Here is a 19,623-nt window from a genome sequence, read left to right as displayed (position 1 = left end):
GTGTGCTTACTTTTACTGAAACTTGGCTAAGCTCTAACATTAATGACAATGCAGTCCATGTGGAGGGGCTATCACTTTTTAAAGCAGACAGAATACATTCTCACAGTATCAAGTCCAGACGCTGGTGTACCAGTTATGAGACAGTATCCTCGCACTGCTCAGACAATCTAGACTTTTTGTCACTGAAATGCAGACCCTTTTATTTACCCAGGGAATTTAACAGCATCTGCATCACAGCTGTCTACAGTCCTCCCAGTGCTAATCCAAATGAGGCAATGACCACATTATACCAGGTTATAACTGAACTACAAAACAGGAATCCAGACTGTGTTCGTATAGTGACAGGTGACTTTAATCAGGCCAGCTTGAAAATGGTTCTGCCTCACTATTTCCAATATGTGGACGTTGCAACAAGGGGTGAGAACACACTGGACAAGGTATACAGCAATGTTAAGCTGGCATTTAAGGCAGTGGCCTCATCCATTCCTGGGAAATTCTGGCCACCTCTCCATATTGTTACTACCAGCATATAAACCATTGCTAACTAGAGGGAGACCAACAGTTAAACAAGTAAGATTATGGCCAGAGGGTACAGTTTCAGCACTCCAGGACTGTTTTGAGAGCACAGACTGGAGCATATTCAAGGAGGCGGCTACTGAGAACCACTGCAACCTAGTGGAGTACACCGAGGCAGTGATGGGCTACATCTCAAAATGTATGGATGATTTGACAGTTACCAAAACCATCATCACATGAGCCAACCAGAAACCATGGTTGACGAGAGAGGTGTACGAACTACTGAAAGCAAGGAATGCAGCCTTCAGGTCTGGAGACAGGGAAGCCCTCAGAACAGTCAGAGAAAATCTGAACAAGGGAGTGAGGGAAGAAAAATCCACATATGGCAGAAAGATACAGAGGTACTTCTCTGACCAAAAAGACCCCAGGCACCTATGGCAGGCTATCCAGTCCACAACTGACTACAGACCCCTGTCTTCACAATGTGAGGGCAACAAGGAATTCCTAAATAAGCTGAATGCCTGCTTCAGCAGATTTGAAGAAGGGAACAGAAAAACAGCAAAGAAAATGCCCATCCGCCATGACGAGAAGATGCTCACCCTCAACCCAGCTGATGTCCAGAGGGCAGTATGCAGAGTTAACCCGAGAAACGTGGCTGGGCCGTACAACATCCTAGGGCATGTGCGCAGGGACTGCACAGTGCAACTGACAAATGTCCTCACGGTTATCTTCAATAACTCTCTGAGTCAGCAAATAGTTTCGAAATGCTTCAAGGATATAGCAATCATTCCATTACCAAAGAAGTCTCCAGCATCTTACCTAAATGACTACCACCTGGTAGGCCTCACCTCCACAGTGATGGAAGTGCTTTGAAAGGCTGGTCAAGGATGCCATAACATCTGGGCTGCCTGCTGATCTTGACCATCTGCAGTTTGCTTATCGAGCAAACCGCTCTATGGCAGATGCCATCTCTCTAGCACTCCATCTATTGCTGGAACACCTTGAGAATAAAAACACCTATGCGAGGGTACTATTCATTGACTTCAGCTTTGCTTTTAACACAGTCATCTCTCTTCATCTGGTAATCAAGCTACTCCAACTGGGTGTCAGCACTCCACTTTGTAACTGGATTCTTGACTTCCTCACAGACAGACCTCAGAAAATGTGCATACAAAATAACTCCTCAGATAGCATCACTCGTAACACTGGAGTTCCACAAGGATGTGTACTAAGTCCCTTGCTGTTCACCTTGTTAACACATGATTGTACACCCAAGTACAATACAAATCATATCATCAAGTTTACTGATGACACAACGATGGTAGGGCTGATCACTAATGATGATGAAACAGCGTATAGAGATGAGGTGGAACAACTGATTACCTGGTGTGGAAATAACAACTTAGCACTAAATATGAACAAGACAAAAGAGAATTGTGGACTACAGGAAAAATCGCAAGGAACATTCTCCCCTCACCATCAATGGGGAAGCAGATGAAAGAGTGAGAAGCACAAAATTTCTGGGAGTGCACATCGATCAGGACTTGACTTGGAAGACAAAAACAAATGCCATAGTCAAGAAAGCGCACCAGAGACTGCACTTTTTAAGAAGGCTGAGGAGAGTGAAACTCCCATTGACAGTTCTCACTACCTTCTACAGAGGTACGATAGAAAGCATCCTGAAGAACAACCCTGTAGTATAGTATGGAAGCTGCTCTACCTCTGAGCGCAAATCCCTCCAGAGAGTGGTGAAGACAGCTGAGAGGATCATTAAGGCCACCTTACCACCTATCCACAACTTGTACTTATCCAGATGTCTCAGCAGGGCCAGAGGAATAATTAAAGACTGCACTCATCCTGCTTACAAACAATCTATATGTTGTCTGCACATTGAGTCTGGAGACACGGAATTTCATTCAGGTTTTGCACTTGTGTGATTTTTGAATGACAATAAAGTTTACTTTGACTTTGATATATATATATATATATATATATATATATATATATATATATATATATATATATACACCCTGCAAGACTACAGTGGCAAATCCTGTCCTTGTTCCATGAATATGTGTCTAATTTACAGTGCAGGTGGAACTCCGGATGGCTGCTTTACAAATGCTTTGAGATGAGACATTTGTGAGGCAGGCAGAGGTGGGAGCTGCTGACTTAGTGGAGGGAGCCTTAACCTGCTCATACAAAGTTCTGTATTAGATGTTCAAAAAAAAAAAAAAAAAAGTACAAGTAGCTAGCCACTTAAGCATTTGTCTGGAGATTTGTCTACCCTGTCTTCCTGGCACAGATGACACAGGGTAATTTTTTGCCTAAGGTCTTTTGTTCTGTTAATGCAATACCTTAGTTGCAACTCTCACAATAATCAGATGTGAAAGCCCTTTTACATTGTTTTCAGGTTTGGGGTAAAAAGACTGGCAGCATAATGGCTTGGTTGAAAAACATTTCTGAGACCACCATGGACATAAAGGAGGAGCTCATTGGGGACTGCAGTTCTGATGTTCTTCTTGATGAAATTACTGGTACCAGCTACAATGTCTTCCAGGACAGGAGTTTTATTGCACCTGAGATACATTGCTTGGGGATAGGCCAGTGTCAATTATTTTATTACAGAAAGTCTCAAGGAGGGAAAACTGGTTTCTTTGGGGATTTCAATAAAAAGACCCTTGATATAACTGCCTGAATGTAAGAACAGATGCTGATGGGGGTTCCAGGGGCAGGCAAGATGAAATGACTGCAATGTGAACTAAAGGTATATATGTCAGATTGTTGTGAAACAGGACTGCCAAGCAGACCTCTCAACTGTCCCCATTATGGAGGAATGCTACCCTTGCAAATGGTGTACCTATTTTTGGAGGTATGTCTCTGTTTCCAGGTGTGATATACACATTGACACAATTATCTCACCCCCCCCCCCCACCAATACACATGATTTTTGAAGTGAAGTGGTCTAGTGCACGGAAAAAATCACACTACATAACTAACATACTACTGTCACTAGTAATTTAAAGGAAGAGGACAGGCATCTTACATCTCCCTTTTTCACAGACAAAAGGAAATGGCCTTGTGTGGTAGACTTTGCAGTATAGTTCAAAGCCCACAGGTTGTACCCTGGCTCTCTCTGATGATGTGTTTATAAGTCTTCTAGCCACTCTGTTTTTTCAAATGTGTTTCTGGGTAGCACCCCACATTCCTACTGGATGTGTGAAGAGTTGTGTGTTATTTGGTTTTCAAATTTTATGCTGATTAGATGCCCTGATTTTTTGGCCAAACATATCTACTTTTCAAGGGCATTTGTACCTATTTTCAGCATCTGCTGGTTGAGAAGTATGCTGTTAAGTAAAACCATTCCTGATTTAGGACAAATTCCAAGAGCTGCACAGGACAGAATTTTTTCCACTTTACAGGGGAAGACTTTCTGGCAGCAGGATTCCTACAATGTATCTAGTACCTCAGTTCATCATTGCTAGGATTATTTTTGTCAACATTGGATTATGTAATAATATACAACAGAAAAGCAGAATATTTCATCTGGTTTCATTGAAACACATACATTTCCAATAACTGTTGTTTTTAGCCTAGTTCTAAAATCTGAGTAAAAAGTAATGATTCTTATAAAACTGTTCCAGCAGATATGCAATATCTTATAGAAATATTTCCCCCATATTTCATGATGGAATGAGGTTATGACTAGCAAGATTTCATCATTATTTCATAAATTATAAGAGAAGCAGTTGCTTTTTACTTTATTTGCTAATGGGAACCATACCCATAATTCAAAAGTTTAAGGTTGGTGTATTTAGCAGAAAAAGGGCTGTTGCTGGAAGCAATACCTGTCTTGTTTTTGGATATAGTTGGGCAATGATGTTTGGGGAGGGCAGTGTAATGCATCTCTACGATTTATGTTCTGCTATATGAAATATTTTGGCCAGAGGTGAGTGTTATAATTTGTAGAATGTATTCTAATTAAGAGAAGAGTGCATTCATGGTAATTGCTTTTCTGCAGCCAATAGGTTTGATAATCTGTATGATGATTTTAATTGACTCAGTACATTCTGGACTATAATTTCAGAGAAAGTTAAAATGCTAATCTAGCCAAATACCAAGAGGGTAAGAAGAATAAGCAGTTCCTCCTTGTTAAACTGTATTACTTTGTAGAACCAAGATGGTCTGGGGCAGAAGACGTCTCTTAGGATGAATTTTGTTCTGTTTTCTCTTGTCTTGAGAAGTCCACAGGGAAGAAGGGCAATGAAGGAAGACATGCAGCGGCACCGTTTCAATGAAATGAAAAAAAAAAGATTTAACTGCCAAGGAGTTACATTGGCACTTGTAGCATAATTCAATGAATTGGTGATTCATAAGAGAAGTATATGCATCTATAGCCAAGGTTACCCACTGTACAGTCAGACTATGAAAGGGTTTGTGATCCTGTTTCCATTCATGGAGGTTGATAGACGACCTGCTTAGCTGGTCTGCCAAAGAGTTGTGAATGAAGCAGTAGATTCTGGAGGATGGACAGATTCTAGGCGATCATGGCTAGTTTGCAAAGCTGGTAACAGTGAACTCCCCCTTGCTGATGAACCACATTAGTGTAGTTTTATCTGTGAGCTCCAGGAGTCTATGTTGACTTGAATATTTGGAGTGCTTGTACTAGGGCTAGTATCTGTGTTTGGTCCAAACATGGTAACTTGATCTCCCATGGGTCTTTAACACTTCTCAATTAACTTCTCACACAAAAGTCTGAAACATCTGTAGCCAGAGTTTGGGATCCTGAGAGATTTAAAAAAAAACATACTAAGGTTGACTGGAGATATTCACCATCTGAGCACCTTTTGAATGTCAGGTATTACCTTCTTTAGTGGGTAGAAGTGCTGCTGTTTTAAGTTCCTGAGGTCCACTGGATCTTACTAACTTGCAACCTGGCTACGGGGAGTATAATATATTAGAATACCACCAGGATGGCCCTTGCTGTCATGCAGACCTTTTTCTACTGCCTAAAAGAAAGAGTTAAAAATAGATATTTTCCACAGGAAGAGATCATATGTTCTTCCTAGTGTCTGGGACTGCAACAAAGAAGTACTTCCTATGAGAAGATGTGAGATATCAATAAAAACACAATGTAGCAAGGGCAGAGATAAAACACAACTAATAAAAGAAACACCACTGCGTTCTATGACACCATCAATATACACCATGACATCGGACAACATGTTTTATTCAAAACTTAAGCATTTTCTTTCAAGTCAAGAACTTCATCAGAACTAAAGCAAATCAAAATTTCTGCAAATTATATATTATGAGCAGTTATTCTGAACCTATTAAAAACAAAGACTTATTAAAATCAGAAAAATTGTATACTAAAACTCCATAGTCTTAAAGAAGCAGCACATATAAAAGACACTTCACAGTGCATAAAACAAAAATGCATGCTCACATACAAAAAAATATTTATCCTGTGGTCCAGTGCCGTGGTGTACATTGGTAGCATTTTAGAAGGCAGTGGTGGTTCTTTTAGAAGATGTGAGATCACTGTTCATGAAATATATCAGGATGCACACACAGGTCAACCATGAGGCAGTGTGGTGTGAGGCCTTTACTGCTCTTCCTGGTGAAGGGCTTGTATTTGGAAATTGCCCAGATATGGATAAAATATGGATACGCTGCAAACTGAACTGATCAAAAACTAGAGCTAAGCATTTAATACATTGAAAGCAAAGGACAGATCAAAGCATTACCAGACAACCTGGAAACACTTTGCTCCGTAAAGAACATCAGGAATCTTGTGTGTTCCTTGTAAATGGGTCTTTGAAGATAGGTATCCCTTCATGTGCAAGGTGACCATGACAGCATGTGGTAACAGTAAAGGAAGGATGATCTGTAGAATTAGAACTTACTACCTTTATGACAATAAATTTGTTTTGTACAGGGTCTCCAAAGTCCATCTTTCCTAGGCACCAGGAAAAGCCATGAGAAAAAAAATGTCCCTTGCTCCTTGAGATGAGCTCTTCCTATTGCAGAAGAAGAGAAAATCTGGTCTAGGACAGAATATGCTAGGATTTTCATTTCCATTTTCCTAGTAAATGCTTTTTGGGAAGCCAACAGCACTAAACTTTTACCGGTTTACTATGTCTAAGTGAGTCAGATTCTATAGCCTGGATCAAAAGAATTATTTCTTTACTTACAATCATTTGCTCTCCTACCATTTCTGACAAAATACTCTGGAGGGAATTTTAAAATATGTCAACTCATTATAATCCTCCAACATGTTCCCAATTAACTCTCTTTATAATCACACCTTCAGCAATTGCTATCAACCCAAGAAAACAGTCTCTGAAGTCTGCTTGGGGTATAAAAATACCTATGCAAATACATCCATGTAAAAATCCTAAACCATCTGGACTTTGTTGTATACTTGGGAGCCATACATATGTCTTCCCACTGCTTCTTTGTATATATAGTGGATATAAAAAGTTTATACACCACTGTTAAAATGTTAGGTTTTTGTGATATAAAAAAAAATGAGACCACAATAAATCATTTCAAAACTTTTCCTACCTTTAATGTGACTTACAACCTGTACAATTCAATTGAAAAACAAATCTGTTAGGGGAAAAAATATAAAAAATAAAAAACGTACAATAAACTGGTTGCACAAGTGTGCATACCCTTAAACTAATACTTTGTTGAAGCATCTTTTGATTTAATTACAGCATCCAGTCTTCTTGGGTAGGAGTCTATCAGCATGGCACATCTTGACTTGACAATATTTGCCCACTCTTCCTTGCAAAACAGCTCCAAATCTGTCAGATTGCGAGGGCATCTCTTTTGCACAGCCCTCTTCAGGTCACCCCACAGATTTTCTATTGGATTTAGGTCTGGGCCATTCTAAAACTTTAATTTTCTTCTGGTGAAGCCATTCTTTTGTTGATTTGGATGTATTCTTGGGGTCACTGTTGTGATGAAAGGTGAAATTCCTCTTCATTTTCAGCTTTCTAGCAGACACCTGAAGGTTTTGGGCCAGAAGTGACTGGTATTTGGAGTGGTTCATAATTCCTTCCACCTTGACTAATGCCCCAGTTCCAGCTGAAGAAAAACAACCCCAAAGCATGATACTGCCACCACCATGCTTCACCGTGGGGATGGTGTTCTTTTGGTGATGCAAAGTGTTGTTTTTGTGCCAAATGTACCTTTTGGAATTGTGGCAAAAAGTTCAACCTTGGTCTCATCAGACCATAACACATTTTCCCACATGCTTTTGGGAGACTTGATGTATTGTTTTGTAAATTTTAGTTGGGCCTGGATGTTTTTCTGTGTAAGAAACAGCTTCTGCCTTGCAACCCTTCCCATTAGCCCAGACATATGGAGAATATGGGAGATTGTTGTCACATGTAGTACACAACCAGTACTTGCCAGAAATTCCTGCAGCACCTTCAGTATTGCTGTAGGTATCTTGGCAGCCTCCCTGACCAGTTTTTGTCTTGTCATTTCATCAATTTTGGAGGGATGTTCAGTTCTTTGCAACGTCACTGGTGTCCCATATTTTCTCCACTTTTTAATGACTGTCTTCACTGTGTTACATGGTTTATCCAATGCTGTGGACATTTTTTGTACCCTTCTCCTGACTGATCCCTTTGATGCTTTGTAAGCTCTCTACGAACCATAGCTTTTGCTGTAGCAGGCAACTGAGGAAATGTCAGGAAAATCCTACTAGGACAGATGAACTTTATTTGGGGTTAATCAGAGTCTCTTTAATTGATTGCAGGTGTGAATGCTGTAATTAAATCAAAAGGTTATTCAGCAAAGTATTAGTTTGCGGGTGTGCACACATGCAACCAGCTTATTGTACATTTTTTATTTTTTATATTTTTCCCCTAACAGATCTGTCTTTCAATTGAATTGTAGAGGTTATAGGTCACATTAAAGGACTGAAAAGTTTTGAAATGATTTATATCACAAAAACCTGGCATTTTAACAGTGGTGTGCAAACTTTTTACATCCACTGTAGCTTTTCCACACCCTCTTCACAATCTTTTAGAACCACTTCTGATTAATTCTTTAAGTTATCATGCAGTATTTTATATGAATTTCTAATTATGCCTTTTAGCAACAACTTCTGTTCTAGGGTCAACTAAAAAGTCAGCCAGAGCTGGTATTTTACTTAGCACCCTTTTATCCCGGTTTCTTTGCCTATACTGTTTTCAATCCACAGTAGGGAAGGCAGTCACGAACATGCAATCCAAACTTCTGCTTGGCCTCATCCTACTCTAGTACTTTGTCCTCCATATTTATTGTTCCCACTACCTTCATTCCTCTGCCAGTTTTCTCCAAAAAATTCCATCCTCCTCTTGCTTATTTTCTATGCCCCTGATTGCAGATATGCTTTGGTAAAGTCAGCTTTCTCTATTCCCATGTTTAATTAGCTCTTAGAATACTTTCTGCTAGTTTATAAATATAATATGTATGGTTATTGTTCTTCTCTTTAAGGGCCAGCATCCAAAATCCAACTGTCCCATTTCATAACCCCCCCTTACCATCATACCTGTCCACTCTGATTTGTAAATCTCTGTTAGTTTTATATATATGAGCCACAAATGTGTAGCTCTGAAGTATCCCTTCACATCAGGTAGCCGTAACCCACCTTGAGCTACGGGGATAAACAACTTTTCTACTTCATTATTGTCCTGTTTCCCTTCCAAATAAATTCCCTCAACTATTTATTAAATATGATCTACATCTCCTCTGGTAGATAAGAATATGTCTAACCTGTATATAGTTTCAGCTGCCTGTACCTTACTATCTACATTCAGAAGAGTTTCTAACGTCTCAATTTTTGTATTATCTTTTGTTTAGTTTGTTCCAATAAATCCTTAACTGCCATAACAAAATCTTTTTTTAATCCACGCACCTAAATACTTTATCTTATCATGTCTGCATAGACATGGGAAATGCTGAACAAATTCATGGGATGGGTACATAGTTTACCAATATAATCTTTGTTTTATCTTCATTTATTCTACATCCTGAAAAGCACTGAAATTGCTTCAAAATGTTTCAGAACACTGAAATGTTCTTTTCTGGATTCACGTTACCAAATAGTGTCTAAGGGAAAAAGCTAACTTTTTTGACTGCAAATGCAACAAAAATGGTAGCTCCAGCAGATAAATCAGGGAATAGTCACAGATAAAACCAAAAGGATTAAATGAAAAAGTGAGTATAGAGCATTGTTTAGGAAGTGATGCCATGTCACATGACTTTAATGAAGTATAAAGACTGGATGTTTAAAAATGTAATGTAGACACTAGAAAAAGTGCCAAGTGAAAGCAGATATTAGCTTGTGAATTTTATTTGCTTTTTTAATAAAAGATACTTTTATCAAACATAATTGTGGATCACGGATACATCTAGAAGTTTTTTTTTTTTGATTACTATACCAGTTATATCCTTGAATATGAGTCTTTCTTAATTTCTTTGCCAATGGCTCTAAGTATAAGGCAAATAACAAGGGGGAAAGAAGACAACCCTGCCGGGCTCCTCTGTTTAAACACAATTTGTCAGAGAGGAACCCTCCCATTTTAACTCATGCCTCTGACCCATCATATATCATCCTAAACAATCTTATTATTCTGTCAGGGAATGTAAATTCTACCATTGCCCTACTCTTAAAGCTCCATCTGATGAATTAAATGTCTTCTATGCATCAAGATCAAACAACATTTAGCAGCATTTTCTTAAAATCTACTTCCCTCATGATCATCATTGTTTTATTAATGTTGCCAGATATTTGCCTCCACTCCACAAAACCACACTGATCCATACCTATCAATTTTGGTAACATCTTTGCCATTCTGTTCTGTAAAGACAAAAACAAATATTTAAAATTGAAGTGGTGTATATAAAGCTAGCTCTGAGGATGGGTTTTACCTTCTTAGGGCAATATAGCCATCACATCTTTCCTCAAAGATAATATTTGTAAACAAATTCTCCAGATCTATTATCATCTTTCTTCCTTACTAACTTTTAAACTTCCACAGAAATATCATCTGTTCCTACAGACTTCCTTTTTGGATGATTATACATCACCATTTCTTATGTCATCCTTTGCCGTTTTGGCTATTAATTTTTGAGCCTTGTCTTCCTCTAAACTTGGCATAGTTAAGTCTTCCATACATATTGCCTTCTGTGCTTTTTCTTGGTTCCCTCACTCCTCTGCTTGATACAAATGTTCATATAATTTTCAAAATATCACTAATAAATACATCTACAGGATCTCTAGTTATTTTTCTTGTCATAGGCTCCCTAAGTTTGGTGACAACTCTTTCTACCGTCTGTAGCTTATGTTGTTATGCTTTGAATTTGTGCGCTCTGGAGTTATCAAAAAATACCTGCTAAACAGCAACATTTCTAAACTCCTGCATATTATCCACATACTCATTTATTTTCCATTTAGCACTGCACTCAGAAATTGTTCCTCTTCTTGTTCTCTGAGATTCCTCTTTTTCCTCTACAAAGCTATAACCTTTGATAACCACTCTAAATAAGTCATACTTCTTCTTTCCTTTTTCTCTTTTTATCTTATTTCTACCAAGCTTCATTTTCATTTCATCCCACTCCCTATCCATCTTCGCTAATTATTCCTGAAACATTTCCACTTCGATTTCCTCTCTTTTTATCAAATAAGGGGGAAAGTGCCAATGTGTCATTTTCATTTTGTAGCCCTGCATCTTTACCTTGGTCTTTATTGGTGCATGGTCTGAAATAGCTTTCCATTAAATAGTCATGTTCCACTGAAATTTAATTTCTATCCAGTCTATCCCAGTTTTTGTACTTTGGGGAATAATATGCAAATTCTGTCTGAGGTCCAGTTAGTAGATTCACATATTCCATTCCAAATATAATCATACATTTCTTCAGAAATCAAAGCTTTCTAATGTACGTTTCTGTCACCCTAATACAGCCTCACCATTGCAGATCAGGTTCCAGCCCCCACCCATAAATAATATTCTCTGCTGAAAGCTAATTATTACTGTCAAAATCCTCCTAAACTCCATAACAGTAGTTTTAGGTGGAATATAAGCATCATGCCAGTATAATCCCCCTTTTCTGTCATTAACCCTTTACTGCCACAAATCTGCCATTATTGTCTTTCTTTCTTCTCCTATTCTATTACTATTTCAGCCACTCTTGTAATCAATAATACTGCCATTTTCTTTGTCACTGATAAAGTACTGAATAACCATGCTGAAAAACTTTCTTTGCCTAATTTACAAGTTAATTTTTATCGAAATATGTCACCTGTAACATTGCTCTTTGCACCCTGCACATCTTAATTTAATTCAGTACTCCTTGCCTTTTGTCCAGACCTGCAACATCATTGGCATTCCATGATAAAAGGGATAAAGCAATCATTCTGATAAGAAGCTTTTACTTTCACATATAATGCATGACAATTCTTTTGAGTATCTGACCTGGGCCTGTAACTTGCATGTACACATTAATGCTTGGCAGGGTGGTCTTGTTGTTTCTACTCATTTTTGTTTAAACCAATATCAATTTTTTCCCAGAATTTTTGCTTCAATAAAAACTCAAGAAACAAGAATTAAATACATCTTTACACCTTCAATCTCATTTATATCACAGCAAACAAAAAACTATGTGCCCTTTTCAAAGAAGAGAAATTACTCCAGCTATAAAATAAGTTGATACATATAGACAGCTAAATACACATGCTTTACCTGTTCTAAAATTAGATTTAATCTAACTGAAAGCACATGTTAGAGCCTGTATTCTCACTTGCACATATGTTTTCTTTCCTTCTCCCTTTCCCTACCAACTGTGAAAAACAACTTGCACGTTAACTGATGATAGTGCAGTGGTTACCCATAAATGAATACACTTAACTGTGCACTAATATAATGCTGCCTGGAAGTTGACTACTTGCAAAGTTATTCACTTCTCCCAGTATTAAACTTTCACTTATTTTTATTTATTTCAGGATGGCTCAGTGGTGCAGCGGCAGTGTTGTCGCCTCACAGCAAGAGGTTCTCCAGTTCAATTCTTGGCTGGAGTGCCTTCTGTGCAGAATCTGTGTGTCCTCCCTGCGTTCATGTGGGTTTTCTCCAGCATTCCGGTTTCCTCCCACGTTAAAAAGACATGCATCTGGAGTGTTTCTCCCCAGGCCTCTGCTGAAAATTGGCTTTGTTCCAAGTCAGACGTTCTCAGTAAACAAATGTTAAATAAATAAAAAAATAAACAAAAAAAAAAACTTGAAAGAATATTTTACAGCTACACAGCAATGTGTCATATATATAACTAAAGCAGAAGGTTATAATTCAAAATGTAAAGGAAAGATGATGAAGCAGGGGAAGGGTTAAGAAATAAAGAGAGAGTAGGATTTTGGATGCAGATCTTTAAGGAGACTAATAGCAACAACACAGAGTATTACATTTATAAAGTATTCAAAGAAGTAAATGAACACAAGAACAGAGAAAAGATATTTTGCCAATACAGATGACTGCAGGTAGGGGTACAGAAAATAGGCAAGAGGGTCTGGAATGTACTAGAGGAAACTGGCAAAGGAACCAATGTATTGGGAGCTAATAAATAGAGAGGGAAAGGTAACAGAATGGGAAGAGGCCAAAAAAGAAATTTGGAATGCAAGCTAGAGAATGCCTTCCCTATTAGAGATTGATATCAGAGTATTGGTAAAGAGAAAGGGTTAGGGGAATCCTAAGTGAAAGACTTGCTGTTGTACAGTTTTTAGCTGAATATAGAACAGAAGCTGCTGTTAAGAAGGGGGCAACTAGAGGAGCATATAAAATAGTGCATGATAACTATAATAATCAATCAGAGGAGGTTAGAAAAGATTCAGAAGATAGACTGGAAATCAATTTACAAGAAAACAATGGGAGGACATATGTATGGCTCCCAGGTATGCATGAAAGTCCAGATGGTTTAGAATCTTTGCACTGAAGTCTTTGCATAGGTATTTTTAATATCCCAAACAGACTTCAAAGAAATTTTCCTCTGGTAGATAGCAAACGTTAGAGGTATGCTGTTGAAGAAAAAGGTTACTGGGAATGTTTTGCGAGTGTAATGAACTGACAGATTTAAAAAAATTACTATAGCGTACTCTGTAAGAAATACTGAGTGAGCAAATGGCTGTAACTAAGAAAATGACTGGGGGATGCAGGATCTGAATTGCCTAGATATATTAAGGTCTTATTAAGTTTAATTCTGTTGACTGCAAAAAAAATTCCTAGAAAATGGTAATCAAAGTCTAAACCAACTATAACTGAAGTAATGAATGTTATAAAAGAGATAAAGAACACTGTTAGTGGGCTTTAGAAAAAGGATGGTGCAAAGTACACAGAAATAAATGGAAAATTTGGGAATAGATGCAGAATAACGTTCAGAAGGAGGAGTGAGGTTTAAGGCAAAGCAGGAATTTGGCAATTTATGTAATGTTGGACTGATGATAGTTAAATGATAGAAAAGATGTACGATTTATAATGTATGTAAACGGGAAAATGTTAACAAGTTTTCTTTTTCATTAAAGTATGTTTCTGCATGCCTTAAGTCAAAATTTAATGAAAGTGTTTAAAAAAGATCACAGCATTAGATTGGTTATATCTATTTATCTTTAACAGCACATACCCCAGATACATTACAGTCAAGGAAAAGTACTTTCTTACTTTAATATTACTAATGAGACTCCCCATCTCACATTAAAAATACTTCTGCATACTCTACAGAATTTTATAATACAACATGCAGTTTACTTCAAGACATTATGCACATCTTGCTGAGAACAAAACCTTTTTCTTTTTATTATTTACTGTTACAGCCTCAGCCCATTCACTGTCATCAGGATTTAAAATGACAAAGCAGAAATTATGCTTTAGAGTCCTCCCAAAACTTTAACACAGTCAACAAATTTCCAGTCTTTTAGCCACTTCTTGCAAAAGCACAGTTCTCATATCCAAGCTGCATCTTATGGAAATGACACTTTAGAATTCTTCCAACTATTTCCTAATTCACACTACAGATGGTTGTCTTCCTCATCATGTTGACTATCCAATCCCAGTCTCTAATTCAAGTTCATGGTACTCCTGATTTTTCAATTCAGCTCCTAGACTATGCTGCTAAATCATTTTCTTTGGAATACTGGAAGAGGTCTCACTGGCAACTTATCTCTATGGACTTTGCTGTTATCTGAAGATTAAGAATCAGAGACTCCTTCACCTTGCTGATTAAATCTTTAGTGGATTTTGTTTTAATTTTTAAACTTGTTTTGCATCCAAAAATGTATTTGATCCTCCAAGAAAAATATTCTAAAAACAGATGGCTGTAACAACATGAACCTTACATTTGCCACTCAATAGCCCCTGACTGCATGGCTAAACTTTATTCACTGTATACCAGGCAGAAGATTTCCAGAAGCATTTTAATATTCCCAGTTGTTAATTTTCTTCCCTTCTGCCACAATGTTGTCAGGAACAGCTCTTTTTTGTTAAATAATTGCATTTTTGTTACTATTAAGTCTTGGTTTATTTGTCATGGTGGAATTTGGTGCACAAACACAGTGTGTGCCATTTCAGTTAACAAATTCTGCTGGAATACCAGTACAGATGCTCATTTACACTTTCATAAAATTAATAGTCTATTCCTTCCAGATTTAAACACAGGTGTCTTGATTAAAACTTATATTTATTAAAACTTCATTTTAGTACTTAGGCTAATGCCTTCAGAAGAGAACCTTCCTTCCAGTTTTTCAACAATAGCAGAACTGTAGAGCTGTTAGGTTTTCTCCTGGTATTCTGTCTTTTAACTCTATACACAGCTCCTCTTTAGAAACCTCATATGCAGCCAGCCCTTCATTAATTTCAACCTCTGAATTCTGCAGACTTATCAGCTTGTCTGGATAACTATTTAAATCTTTTTATATTCTTTCCAGCCTTTTATAATTTGACTTTCTAAATTCCTGCAGTTTCGCTCTTACTTTAAAACACGTCAGAAAGGATTTTTGCTCCTGTAACTGGAAGCCATCTCCTCTGCCAAAGCTGAAACCTGAAATGATTTCTCCTGAAGACTGCTCCTTCACTAGTGTTTGTCTTCTTTTCTAGATGATTTTCTTTTACTCTGTCCAGACTTCTTTCTTGCTGACATCCTGGCAATGTAGTATTTGGCCAGTAACTGAACTGAATGCAGACGGTTAGCTTTTACTGCCTTTTTTTTTTTTTTTTTTTTTTTTTTTACTTTTTTACCTTCCTTTTCTCACTCTGGTAGAGCTCTAATCAACCTGCTTTTCAGAGTGCTGGCATCTCTTTATGTGTTTTCTTGAATCACTAGAAGAAAGTTCTCCAAAGGAAGAAGGGACAAAAATCCTTTGATGATCTAAATGTCTATGTTGGATAAAGATCCTGAAGGTTTGTGTTTTCTGAAGCAAACTTTTTTTTAGGAAATGACTGCAGTGCTCACAAGACAATACTTGGTGGCTCCTATGAGACAGATGACAATAAACATGATAATCCTTTGATAGCATGTCTCCCAGAGGCATACATGGTTATATTTTCTAGACATGCCATTGGCTTTAGAAAAATCACCAAAACTGCAATTAAAAAAAATCCAAAGGCAGTACAGAATGATCAAATTCAACATCAAATATAATTCAGTAGCAAAAATAGCAATATCAATAAGAGAAGAAAATTCCAACTTGAGTTCTTGCTCTGGACGTAGTCTGGATAAGACCTAGAGATTACAGATCACTCTGTAAAGCAAAAAAGAACTACAGATGATAAGAACTGCTCTTCTCTACTCACAAGTGCTGCTGATGTCCTTGGCATAGGGAAGAGACCAGTTTTGCCCTGGAATGCCTGACACTCTGGAAATCAGGCCAGATGGATTGATGTCCTTTTACAGCTAATTTCCATGGATTCTCTCTCTAGTACTGCAGCAGTGATTCTTATTACAAACACACTTCATTGTCTGAAAACAGTTATCAACCCGAACAAAGACAGCAACCAGAAAACATGCATTCATACAAAACATCAATAACATTTGACAGAAACACATGGAATTTAATAAAAAAAAACCTTAAAAACATGGGATCAACATGAGTGACAAACACAAGGAATATGAAATACCACATTTAACAACCTAAAACAATTACAGCAACAAATGCAACTTCATTTTTATGTACATAAACTGACCATGGTTGGTGCTGTATCTGAGATCTAACAACCTATATAAAGCAGAGCAAGAATGGCCACTACAAGATGTCCTGCTGATAACAAAACCTAAACGTATATAACTAGTATCAATATTTATTATGAGCCAGCACTCTTAAGAAAACAAACAAACAAATAAATAAACAAACAAATAAAAATATGTGCCCCATTATAAACTCACTTTGGGGTGCTTGAATTTCAATAAATATTGTACATTAGTATGGGCTTTAAGTCCAGTATTCTAATCCCCTCTAGGTTTAATTTACCACTGTAATTCCTTAACTTCCAGTAGTGTGTTATAAACAACCCCCACTCCTGTCCTCTTCAGTGATTAATAACCCTAAAAATAAACTTTCAGAACCCAGGGCAATTAACGCTAAGACAAAATAAGGAATTTTTCTTATCGTGGCTTTTAACACCATAATTATACTTGTATTGCAACAATTTACTTGCTATCTTATCAACATAGAAACTGTCACAAGTTAAACACCTTGCAATAGAGACATCTGTAGAACTGCAAGTGCAATCAGCCCTTAGTTTGACTGTCCTGTGTAAAAGGCATCACAAGTAGTGAAAAGCACTAATTTGTTTGATTTACAATCAAAATAACTTGGAATATTTCTTCAGAACACTAGACACCTGGCTAAATAGATTTTTTGCTTAAGCCGGTCACTTAAGGAGGCTTTTTTTTTTAGTACAAAACAAAAAATGTATGATGTTCATGCAGATTGGATGGGGAATGGTCTACATTCTTGGAGATAATGCACATTTTCACAAATCATAGTTTGATGGTGACAGTATTTAAAAGTAAAGTGCTACTGCTTATTAGGCCAGTAAATAATAATGAATAATGGCCTACAGGGACTTATAAACAAAGATGAGAACAAAGAAAAACAGCATCCAAGAGGTGAAATTCTAAGCTATTTGTTCAAATGTATGTTAGGCAAGGGGAGAAGAATGGTTCTTCAAAGGCTGGTAAGTGTGAGTTCCTGTGTTGAGGAGCAGGACTTGAGTTTTTGTTTTGCTAGATTGCAAAATAAATTTCTTTACTTTAATTGATCTGAATGCGGAGTGTGGAATTGACATTAATGTTGTTGTGTCTTTCGGCTTTTCCCTGTTAGGGGTCGCCACAGCAGAGCTCTGGTCCGCTAATGATTGGCAGTTGATTTTTACGTGCTGAGTTATAAGCCCTAATGCACAACCTTCAATGAAGGTATGCCCATTCACGCATGTCTCCACGCAGAAGACGCTCTAGCTGAGAGTCGAACCGGTCAGCGTCTTACTGTGAGGTGACAACGCTACCACAGCACCACCACCGCAGTCAAAATACTTCCTATAAACTCGTATGGAAAGATTTATGCTTGATTTTATGTAATGTGTAAAAAAAAAAGCCCAAATCGTAGGATAAAATATAAAAAATAACCGACAATAAAATGTACTTACTCATAACAACTATTTTCAACATGATATCTATGCTCCCACAAATACCAAATATATAAATCAATGGTTGAAACATTTTATTTTTTAACATTTTCCCTGTTTCTCCTGTGCATCCATTGGACTTAATGAAGGAATAAAACTGGATAAGATTCTGACTTGGAAAAAGAAATATTTAGCTTACTGGTTCAGTTGTTTATGCTGAATAAAATTTAAGTCAGCTGGTTACATTATAAACATATATCAATTAGAATCTAATGACTGGCTACTAATTCAGAGCATAACAGATTACCACAAAAAATTTCAGGGTATCCCTGTACATTATCTTAAAGAATTTCTTAAATTCTTACATATCTTTCAAGAACTTAATCAATAAAAATAAATGTATTTTGTCTGCATTATAAGTCTTGATGAAGTATAAAAACCTGTCTTGGACACATATTTGACATTTTTAATTCATGATGCTTGTTTTGATATTGCTGATAAAGCACTTTAATTTTATGTATTTACAGGGAAATTTATACATTGGGGCCTTTTAGCCCAATACACTAAAAAAATGGTAACAATTCCAGTAATAAGTTTTCAATATGTAATATGTTAAAGTAGTTTATACTTATGAATGCTCAACAGTGTCTGTTTTTTGGAATGATTTTTAGTCATTTGCATGAGCCCTATGGAAAGACAAATTTGCATTAATAGAATATATTCTACTATACAATCTTCTAATCTCCACTTATAAGAAAATAAATAATCTCACTACTGCTGTATTTTAGAGAAAAACTGAAAAAGTCCATCCCTCTACCTTTAGAAAATTCATTAATTTAACCTAGTTCATGATGAGGACATACTCATTACTATTAAAAACAAATTCTTCTGTGATTAACTATAAACACTGGTCTAAATTAACAGTGTTATTAGATAAATATAGAAACAGCTCTCTATAGCACAACAGCAGAAAAAGGAATTACAATTCTACTTCCAGTCTGACAGATGCAAGAACAGATTTAAAAATTTGTAGCAGTTCCATGGCAGAAAGGAAAAAAAAACCCCTTACTGCTCTCCATGTGACCCATGATCAATTAGCAGTACAGGCATTAGAGGGGATGCAGAGAACATTTGGAGTGAGCCACCAATGTTGGCTTGCCCATCCTACAGACAGGAAGGGAGCCTAGGCTTGTTGCAATAAAGCAAAGTTATTAGCCTTTTGAGCTCTATGCTGCATTAGTGGTGTGTCACTTAGTCTGGAGGTTGTGCATGCATGGAAGTGTGCATGTGCATCCACCTCCGGAGGGAAGTGACTGTGTAATGGAGTTAAAGCACACTCGCCATCAGCAGTGCGATGCTGCAATAGCATCCTCAAGCTCCTCACCAGCTGCACACTCGAGTCAGGATGAGCCTGCAGGAGGCTACAGTGGATATGGTAGAATCA

At 37.2% G+C, this 19,623-nt stretch overlaps 1 protein-coding gene across 2 annotated transcripts in view; it reads right to left on the bottom strand.

The window, feature by feature from the left end:
* Nucleotides 1-19,623, bottom strand: part of LOC122799515 (TRIO and F-actin binding protein) — a 3,126,988-nt gene that overhangs the window by 131,661 nt on the left and 2,975,704 nt on the right. The gene's annotated exons all lie outside the window — the stretch shown is intronic.

This window comes from Protopterus annectens, chromosome 1.part0 (assembly GCF_019279795.1).
Source record: "Protopterus annectens isolate FY-2018-M chromosome 1.part0, PAN1.0, whole genome shotgun sequence".
Classification (NCBI taxonomy): Eukaryota; Metazoa; Chordata; order Ceratodontiformes; family Protopteridae; genus Protopterus; species Protopterus annectens.
This window is presented reverse-complemented; position numbering and strand designations above follow the sequence as displayed.